The 10,801-nt window shown below is 31.9% G+C and overlaps 1 protein-coding gene across 1 annotated transcript in view; it reads left to right on the top strand.

The window, feature by feature from the left end:
* The first annotated feature begins 437 nt into the window (after positions 1–437).
* KCNJ16 (potassium inwardly rectifying channel subfamily J member 16) overlaps positions 438–10,801 on the top strand; it is a 94,283-nt gene continuing 83,919 nt past the window's right edge. Inside the window, exon 1 of the mRNA XM_044673732.1 lies at positions 438–502. The gene's annotated coding sequence lies outside the window, so the exon portion shown is untranslated. The remainder of the gene's footprint in view (positions 503–10,801) is intronic.

Here is a 10,801-nt window from a genome sequence, read left to right as displayed (position 1 = left end):
ATCCTGTAAAAAGGTTTCCTGTAAAAAGTAGAGGCTTTAAATAACCTATGTAAATCTGAAGAACTGGCAAGAGATTTTACACAGGCTATTTCCAAACAACCCTGTTTGTAAATATTTGAGGCACTTAATGCCATTGTTTAAGAAATTCCTGGCCCAGAAAATCTTCCTCCTTCATATCACTGACCAAGTGAAAGCTGAGCTAGTACATGCTTGAGTGACCTTCACATTATACTTTCTCTGGTACTCAGCAGTGAAGTAACCACAGACTCAGCTGACCAGAAATCACCTGTTTTTACAAGATGCCAGGGGCTACCTATTCAGATACCCAGGCTTGGATTGTAGGAGCAAGTCGGTGTCAATGTTTAACTTGGATCCTTGGTTTCTGTGCTTTTTTCCCCCTTTATTATTAACCTAGGAATATTTTTCAAGTTGCCCAGGTTATGAGTACTCAGTTCACCACATACCTCTTTAAAACCTCTGCCTATGGAGACCATGAATAAAGGTAAGATATGCTATGTTGTTGACATCATGGGATTATTATTTATCATTTTAGGCTATTTTGACACCTGCTTTTCTCTGAAAAAAAATAATGAAAAATATTTTGAATTTATAATCTTCTCTAGGTCTCAGTTTGCTCATCTATAAGAAGAAGGGGATGGAAATAGATGAGCTCTGAATTCTCTTCCAAATCTAAATCTATAATCTTTCGGTAATCTTTTAAAATATTTACAAATTTCTCTTTCTGATACTTTTGGGAAGAAAATATTGTACATACCGTATAATTTTGTTTAATCTTAAGCTGTTACTCTGCAGGGTTATTTGAATTTGTTACAAGGTGCTAAATTGAGATTGTGGGTTAACAAACACACACAACTGTGATTTCACATCTTTTGGAATTTACTCATGCTTCTTCCAAAAGCAGAATAGATGGATCATACCTAAATAGTATATATTTGATTTAATGCTTCAAAATAGTCTCTTAGATGTGGTTTTGATTCAGCTTATAGCCTTCTTGTGATACAGTTTGGATTGGAAATTTGGAATTGGAAATTTCAGCACTTAATGTGATCTTTTCCCGAATTTGTTGGGTGATTCCTTTGATTAATATGATCTTAAGTACCCTCTAAAAGCATATAAGACTCACCATAATTTATATGCTGCTCAGTGGCTGTCAAAACTATTGAGAACTCTGAGTCACATCCTTTTATTTTTTAAAAAAATTATTTGTTTGTAACACTTAAAATATTAAGATACACAGTTAACTTCAACCCTTCCTCCCCACCCCACTCCCAACATTAGAAAGAAGCATATTCTATTCTTCTTTAAGGTACTAGAAGAACAGATCATTGGTATGTCTGAGAGATAGTGTATATAAGAATGAGAACTTTTAGAATATCTTCTAACAGAAGGGAGAACTATTAGAAGCTGAGATGAGTTATTATCAAAAGATTCAAAGTTTTAGACATATTATATAGACATATATTTATAACTCTTTGACCAAAGTGATCTTTTTCTTTAAAAAGGTAGGAAGGATTTTTCTCCCTTATTAATATAATTAATGTGATGGCCCACATCCATCCTCCAGTTTTAATTACTTACTAATTTTCTTCTTATTGGGCATTTTTGTACCTATCAAATATTTTTTTAATTCAACTTGCTTTAATCCAATTGTTCTTGATGTCTACACTTTGGATTGTGGGATTATCATTATGTAGTTAGAACATAGTTCATTTGGACCAACTTATTCCAATAGCCTGCTGGTGGATTTGCATACTATGTTTTTTTCCATTGCAACCCATCCTCCTTTCAGCCACTAAAATAATTTTCCTAAAGTACAGGTCTGACTTGACGCTCTTATATTCAATACATTCCAGGGGCTCCCTATTGCTTTCAAGAACAAATACAAATTGCCTTGTTTGCATTATTCATACATAGCCTTGTCCATTTCTACTTTTCTAGTCTCCTTATATACCTTACTCCCTAACACATATTTTTTGATCAACAGTCACTGGCCTCCTAATTGTTCCTCGAACAAGACACTTCATCTCAAAGCTTTCAGCATTCTCTCTAACTACCCTCCATTTCTGGAATACTCTTCTTCATTTATTCAACATACTTACCTCCCTGGCTTCCTCTAAGTCCCAACTAAAATTTCATCTTCTACAGGAAGTCTTCCCCCTTGATTTTATTAATTATTTCCTCTTTATCCCATGCAAACTTTCTCTGCATATATTTATATTGATATTTATATTATCTCCCCCATTATATAAAACGTTCATTGAAGTTGAAGACTGTTTTTTTCCTCTTTTTCTATTGCCAGGGTTTAGCATAATGCCTGGCACATTGCAGGTGTGCAAGTACACAGTAAGTACTTAATAAATGCTCATTGATTAAATTAAAAAAAAACCTTCTTCATTTTTAAAACAAGGAATCTAAGACCCAAGGATATTAATCAATTTGCCTTAGGGTCACATAGGTAGTAAACATCAAAGTAAAATGTCAGATTGTTTTCCAAAAGTCGGTTTTCCAATTATACAATGGGAGAGACAAGACAAGAAAATCAGGATTGTAGTGAACTGTCAGCTAAATATTGTTCAAATCATGTGAAATGGCATCCTCCAAATCTGATTCAGTCTTAGATTATATTGGGAGGTGTAGTGTCCAAAATGATGGAGCTGACTGTCCTGTGTACTCTGCTTTGATGAGACCACATTTTTAGTATTGCGTCTAATTATGATCATCACGTGTTAAGAAACATATTGACAAAATCTCGACAATGTTCAGAAGAAGGTGGCATGTATGGCAATGGATCCAACAACTATGTCACCTAGGGATCAACTGAAGCAACATGGAGTATTTAACTAGGGTGAGATTAATTAAGAATGGGTAATAAGAGCAATCATCAGTTATTTGTGGAAGAGAGATCAAATTACTTTTGAATGGCCCTGAGGGAAGAGCTAGGAGAAATGACTAGAGCCGAAAAGATTTATACTAAGAATTGACCTAAGAACAAACCTAAAACAAGTAGAAAAATCCCAAAGTGGAATTGACTACCTCATAAGAAAGAAGTTTCACTCTTTGTAGAGGTGCTCAAGAAAGGAATGGATAACTATTGTAATAAATATTGTAGGTGGTATGCTTGACTAGGTATGCTTTGAACTTAAATGTTTTCTGAGGTATCATCCAACTTCAAAAATCGGTGATTCTGTGTATGATGTATAAAACTTCAAAATCTGGATTCTATGTATGATGAGAAATTTATGATATCTTGGAGGCATTCCATTTTATTCCATTCACTTTAATTCATTTCACAAAACACAATAAGATTTACACATGAACCACGAATTAACAGTACTGGTTAGTATTTAGATATGTGCCTTTTCTTTTATAATTCATTATTATTTCTTTGCAAAGAAAAGGAAGGAGCAAAGGAAATATACTTCAAGATGCCCTCGTATAAGAATTATGCCAAGGCTCACATACCCCTAATTGGTAATTCATAGGAATAAACCAAAAGGCATAATTAAAATGACTAGACTGAGTCTGATCCCAGACATTGCCAATAGACAGGCAGTAATAGAGTAAAAATAGCTTGTTCTGTAATAAACAAAATTAAAATGCTTTCTACGAATGCATATTTCTTGATTAATATTTTATCTTCTCTCATATCTCAGGAATTTGTGAGTAGAATATATTTTTATCAGTCCCAATATGTTTGCCTGGTCATTTGGGGGTAAAAACAGTAATTTGAGTCACAAGCAAACAGAATTTCTAAGATTCCTATTGAAGTCAAAATAAACTAAATCATTCTGTTTTCCTGTTAAGTACTTCTATCCAGAAGAGGCCAGTTTTTGAAAAATTGCTGTTCTTTGCAAAATGCTTCACCAGAGGGTTTTTAATGCATGAATGATTACACTTAGTGTTTTTTTTTCCTGGCTAAGTCAGTGTTCTGAGAGGTACTTTTTAATAGCTATTTCTCAGTTCACATATGACCTATGCTTTCTAAGGTGATTTTATGTTGTATTAAATATAATGGGAGACTACTCTTACAGTTGTGAAGAATACAAGGTCAAATATAAAAAAAAACTAATTTTTTTCCTTCCAGGGAAACTTCTTATTTTATATTCATAACTCATTAATATAGCTATATATTTTCCTTTTGCTTTGTAATCTATAGCAGTTAATAAGAGATGCCATTTCATGGTCCATGTTGAAAATACTTAAATATAAAGTTTTAGGTTGCATGGCATGTAATCCAAAAAATGACTTTATCTTTATACTTCAGCATACTATGAAAAAAGATTCTATATAAAAATCTGAACCTACATTATATATAGTTTGGATTTTCTAAAGTATATATTAACTGTCCTTGACCATGTCTCCATCTGAAGTTCCTTTTACCTTTTTAAAAATGTTTCCTTTATGACATATTTTGATTTCTTTCTCTTTTTTCCCCATTTTTTGCATTACTATCATTACCTATCATCTCCATTCCATCTCACCCAACTTCATGGAGATTTTCCCTTCTAACAAATCTAGTCAAATAAAACAGATTCATATTTTGGGTGTCTCTGGAAATCACCTCTAGACTGCTTCTTCCAAGATGTGGTAAAATTACTTCTTTATCAGTCTTCTGAGGTCATGATTGATCATGATAATCATTCTTAAGACTTTCACATTTTATTTTCATATGGTCCTTTCTATTATAGTAATTATTATATAAATGTATAAATTCTTCTTAGTTCTGCTCATTTCATTCATCAGTCCATTTGAGTCTCTCCATGAATTTCTGAATCTATTCCTTTTAGAATTTCTTATGGCTCAACAGTGGTCCATTAGGTTGTTCATATAACATTTTTTTTAAATCCTTACCTTCCATCCTAGAAGTGATGCAATGTATCAGTTCAAAGACAGAAGAGTGGTTAAGCCCAGGGGATGAAAGTTTAAGATCACTTTCCCAGAATCACAAAGCTAGGAAGTCTGAAGCCAAATTTGAACACAAGATCTCCTATCTCTAGGCTTGGCTGTCAATCCACTGAGCCAACAAGCTGCCCTCTCATATAATAAAATAATATTATTCTTCAACTAATGAGCACCCATTTTTTTGCTACTTCTTTATTACAATAAAAGCAGCTGCTAAAATATGATTTGTCATATATACATAAATATATAGAGATGAGTCATTTCCACCTGTCTGACATTTTTTAGAAGTGTGGACCCAATATTAATATTCCTAGATCAAAAGGCATAATGCTTTTAGAGCACATAGCTCTTTCCAGAATTATTCAATTTATTCAGCTTTAGTGTACCTGTCCTCTTATAGCCCTCTAACAATTACCATCTTTGCTGATGATTTAGAATTTTAGAGTTACTTTAATGTGTATGTATTTATTTTAGGATTTGGGGATATTTTTAATTTTTACAGACATCTTACATTTCTTCTTTTGAAAACTTCTTATTCACATTGATTTGCCATTTGTCTAGTGGGGAAAGACTCCTGTTCTTGCTTATTTGAATCAATTTCCTATATATCTTGGATATTAGACTTTTATTATAGAACTTTTTTCTAAATATTTTTCCAAGTTGACTCCACTTGTAACAATTACATTGACTTTGAGCAAGAATTTTTCAATTTCATGTATTTAAAATTGTTCATTTTACTTTTTATGATTATCTTAAACCTTTTTTTCCAAATTTTTTCCTATTCATAGTTGTAAGAGATATCACCTCTGTTCCTACATTTTGTTTAATTATATTTAGGTCACGTATCTATTTGGAGTTTATTGTGGTATATGTTGTGAAATATTGGTCTTAGTACACTTTCTTCCAGATTATTTTCTAGTTTTCCTTAATTTTTACATAATGATGATGATGATGATAAATAAAAATAATATGTATACACATATATAAATTATATATCCTTAAGATTTGGAAAGGCACTACATACATTATTTCAAGTCTTTGTTGAGCCTTTAGTTTTATCAGACACCATGCTAGAGACCACTTCTTTGTCTTTTTTTGTTTTGTTTTGTTGGCAAAGTATTATATTTTTAAATGCAGTCCAATAGCTTTGATGAATATTTTGGTTGCATAGTTTGGGATCTGGTACTGCTAGTCCTCTTTCATTTCTACTTTTTTTTTCATTATTTTCCTGAAAATTCTTGACCTTTGTTTCCTCATAATGAATTTGTTATAATTTTTCTAGTTATATAAAGTAATTACTTGGCAATTTGATTGATTTGATACAAAACTTTCAAATTGAACTCTGCAGTATTGACATTTTATTTTATATTAAATCTGTCCCACAGTGAACAAGATTCATTTATTTCTAGGACTTCTGATGTTTTAATTCAGTATTTTTAAATATCACGTATGTTGTATTTTGTCAAAAATTTTTTTCTACATCCATCAGTATAATTATGTGATAGTATATTATCTTCACAGTTTCACTAATATGGAACCAAAATTGTATTCTGACATAAATACCATTTGTTAAGAGCGTACAACCTTTATACATGTGTATAACCTCTAATTGTTTCCTATATTTCTCTTGTTTTTCTGGTTGAATGACAAATTCCTTATTTTATCTCTTACCATAGAATATAGCTGTATCATTGGGACCTAAATTAATCACTTGTTGAATTGAAAAAAATGGTTATTCTTTTATCAGCTTCTTCATAAGATTTAAGTGATTCTTTAAGCAAATTTAAATGTTCTTATTCTAGGCCAGTTCTTATATTCATTGTGATATAGTAGTAATGAGTCCAAGGTTCAGGATTTAATTGTCACAAGTACTAGTTACCTTTTATCAGATAAAAAGGTGTCCTATAGACAACTTGACACAATGGGAAGAATGCTGCATTTGTCATGATAGATCCTGAGTCTGAAGCCTAGCATTTTCCCTTACTGCCTATGTTTCCTTAGATAAGTCACAACTTCTCTGCCTTCAATTTCCTCCTATCTAAAATAAGGGAACTGGGCTAGCTGACTTCTAAGTCTATGTAGAATCTAAGAACTCCATAGTTCTATGTTTTAACTCACTTCAATTATGTGATAACTTTGTGTTCTTGGTTATAAATGAGAATAGTCAAGAGAGTGTGACTCATTCAGCAAAATTATCTCTACTTTTAGGAGAAGAACTAAAACTGTTAATATATGCAAATACTTAATTTATACCTTCTCCATATTTATCATTCTCTAAAGTTCTCAATGGATTAGAACAAGCTAATTTGAATAAGACTATAGAAGTACAGAATCATAGGTTTAAAAAGCATCAAGTCAAGACTTCTTATTCTGTGGTTGAAGAAATTGAGGCAAAGAGTTTAAGTAACTTGGATAGTTGAGAGTTTGAAGTGGTATTCTTTTTTTGAATCTAGATTTTCCCTACTCCAATCCAGTGCCCTGCTCAATTATTCCACTTGAGAATTTGATTATTTGAGCTGTTACATTACATTATAGAAACATTATATATCAATAATAGTTGTTCTGACAAAGAAAAGGGAATTTTTGTGGACCACAAATGTCAATTTGTACCAGCAGTGTAAAAAGGCTGATATACTGTATCTAGAATTCAGAAGTATAGTACTGTTGTATCCTAGTCTGAATTGAACATATATGAAATATTATGTTCAGTTTTTGGAAACATCTTAGGAAAGAAGTTGAAAAATGAAAAGATAGGTAAATTAGTTTAATGAAGGGTCTCAAGGTCATATTATAAGTGAAATCAATGAAAGGAGATATTTAGATATTTATCCTTGAAAAGAAAAGGAAGATTTAAAAGAGAAAGGATACTCTACAAGTATTTGACAGGTTGTCCCATGACATAGAATAAACTTGTTTGGTTTTTTTTGGCCCCAGGAGGCAGACCCAATTAGATATTTAAAAAAGAAAATTTTAGGTCTCATAATGATTTTTAGAACTATTGGAAGTTCGAATGCACTTCCTTTGGTAGTCAAACATACCTCTTGATTAAAGGTATACAAGAAAAGGCTAGATTACCACTTGTTGCAACTATGAGAGAAATAATTTATGTTTTAATCTAAGGAATCAGAGCCAAATATGAAAAAATACCTTAGCCCTCACCAATATAACATTACTCTTTCAAAATTCTTTGAGTTTTCTGATTAGCTACCCTTTCAACACATTATATCAAAGCAAAATCCCCCACCTGTTAAAAAAAGTGTCAGGGCATTAGAAATCTGGACTTTTAGCCCAGCAAATTGTCCTGCCACAAAGTCTTTTCCTTTTCTATCATTTACTTTTAGGGCAAGAACCAAAGCCAAGACCAAAGTTATGTTTGGATAACACCCAAAGAGAAAATATTGTGGCTATTTTGAGTCAATTAGCTAAGGCTGCTTGTGAATGAAACATATTTAAATTCAGTTTTGGGGAGACTTGTAAAGTAGTTCCATTTACTGCTCTATGAAATTTTTGCTTAACTCTGTTAGGTAACCTTAAGTAATGAAAGAATTATTAGTAATCTGAAGAAACTAGCCTCTTACACCTAGAATTTTATATTCAAGGCAATATTGAAGTGAGATATATGTTTTTATACAAATGAATTTGAGAGATGAAAAATTATTCAATAAATTTAATTATTAAATTAAGTATAAAGTGTCTTCCTCCTTTCTTCCTGAAGTTTTTCTTCCTCAATATTTCACCCCCTGAGTTATCTGGAAAAAATTGTCCCCAACTTTTCATTTTGATTTGCATTATTATAATGATAGAGAACCAGAACCAATATTTGACAGTACAGAGAGTCAAGTTTCTGTCTAATTTAAAGAAACACTTCCCAATAATTAGAGCTGGCCCCAAATGGAATAGTTAGCCTAAGGGGATAGTGAGTTCCCCATAACTGATAACCACTAATGAAGACTATATAATCATTTGTGGATGTTTTAAGAGGAAACTTCTGATCAGTGACTGATAGAAATAGACAACCTCAGAGATCCCATTCAGTTCAGGGGTAATGATGCTATGAGTATTGGGAAAAATTCAAGGGGTAAGCCGATCAAGATTTTAGAGGGTTCACTGATATCAAATAAATGTCCTGACAACATCAAATAAACAGATAACATGGCAAATCTCAAAATATTCCAGGCTCTTCATTGCCAAGTACCTGTTTGAAACACAAGTGATCTCTACCCTCAGAGAATGAGCTTTGGCCTGATTGAACTGGAACTATCTGCTATCTTCACAATCATCTGTGTAAAAAACAATGATGTAACAATATGAATGAGGGTTCTGTAACAGGATGAAGAGCAGAAATATTCAGGGTTTGAAGACCTGTTTTTAGATTTATGCTGTAGGATTTATTCTTCTACCTCCTGGAATAATGAATGACCTTGCTATTCATTATATGATTTCATTGTAATTCTTAGCCCAGGTAACCCAACTAAACACTGGAAAGTAGGGTGATTGGATCTAGTTCTTTTAGCAAAATGATCAAATTCTGGTCATAGAAATTAAAGACCTGGGTTAAGTTCTCAGATCTGGTACTATTAGCTCTATGGTCATTAGGAAATAATTTAACCTCCCTGAGCTATAGATTCCCCATAATAATACATAGATCATCAATTCCATAGGACATTTGGGAGGATCAGATGAAATAAAATGTAATTTGCTTAGTAATAGCAATAGTGTAACATTATTAAATTAATACTAGCTAATAATAGCAAACTAAATATTTTAAATAGTACATAGAATATAATTGTCTTCTTTGATTTGTATTCTATAAGGTAGTTATATAACTAATGAAAATGAGTATATAGTTTTGGTACAGAAATTCCCCATGACAATGTAGATTGATGTTTCTCTGCCATAATCTCTAGACAACAATGAAATTACAGTTAAAAAATAACAAGAACAACAGCAAAACAAAACATTAAAAAATGATAAAATCTATAAAGGATTAAAAAGAGATCATATAGCACTATAAACATAAACAGTATATTTTATAATTATTTTGTCAAGTTGAGAAAGTCTTTATAAATCAATTTATAAATAATGTTTGTAGTTTTATGTATAGTAGATAAAAATGAAATAGGACTCTTAAATATCCCTCAGTTTCCTCATCTATATAATGAGCTGGATAAGGAAATGGCAAACCACTCCAGGACAAATCTCAAATGGAGTCACAGAAAGCCAGATAACTGAAAAAAAGACTAAACTGTAAACTGACTTAAAATATCTCATAGGGTATTCATGACTATTGAATGTGAAAATTGTAAAAGATCTATAAAAATTAAATCCCCCACAGATGAAAAGTGCTAATATTCTAAATATTCTACTAGCATGAATGGACACTATTGAGAAAAAAGATTTTTAAGTCTGTATATTAGTCAAACAAGTAGTATGAAATGGTTAATAAGTTGGAGTCTGCACAAGAATAAGTACTGCTCACATACAGAGCTTTATGGTTTGCAAAATGCTGTTTATGCTTATCGCATTTAAGCCTCAGGACAATTCAGTTCAGAAGGTAGTACAAGTTATTATTGTTTATATGTTTTTAATTTGTTCAATAGGTCATCATCAACAAAGGATTCATTACCTATTGACCAAACAACAGACAATAAGCTTCTCTACCCTTCACTCACTTGATTCTCAGAAGTCATCAAAATTTATTGTGGCACAAATCAAAAAGGATTTTTTTTCCATTTTTTTAAATTGTCACTCAAAACACACTTCCATATTGGTCACTTTTGTAAGAGCAAAGTCATGCATAACCCCAAGATAAAACCAAAATACATTGATTAGAAAGACAACTCAAACAGTTCTTTCTTTGGAGGTGGATGGCTTTCCC

Source organism: Gracilinanus agilis, chromosome 4, assembly GCF_016433145.1.
Source record: "Gracilinanus agilis isolate LMUSP501 chromosome 4, AgileGrace, whole genome shotgun sequence".
NCBI lineage: Eukaryota > Metazoa > Chordata > Mammalia > Didelphimorphia > Didelphidae > Gracilinanus > Gracilinanus agilis.
The sequence above is the reverse complement of the archived record's forward strand: the minus strand, read 5'-3'. Positions and strand labels throughout refer to the sequence as shown.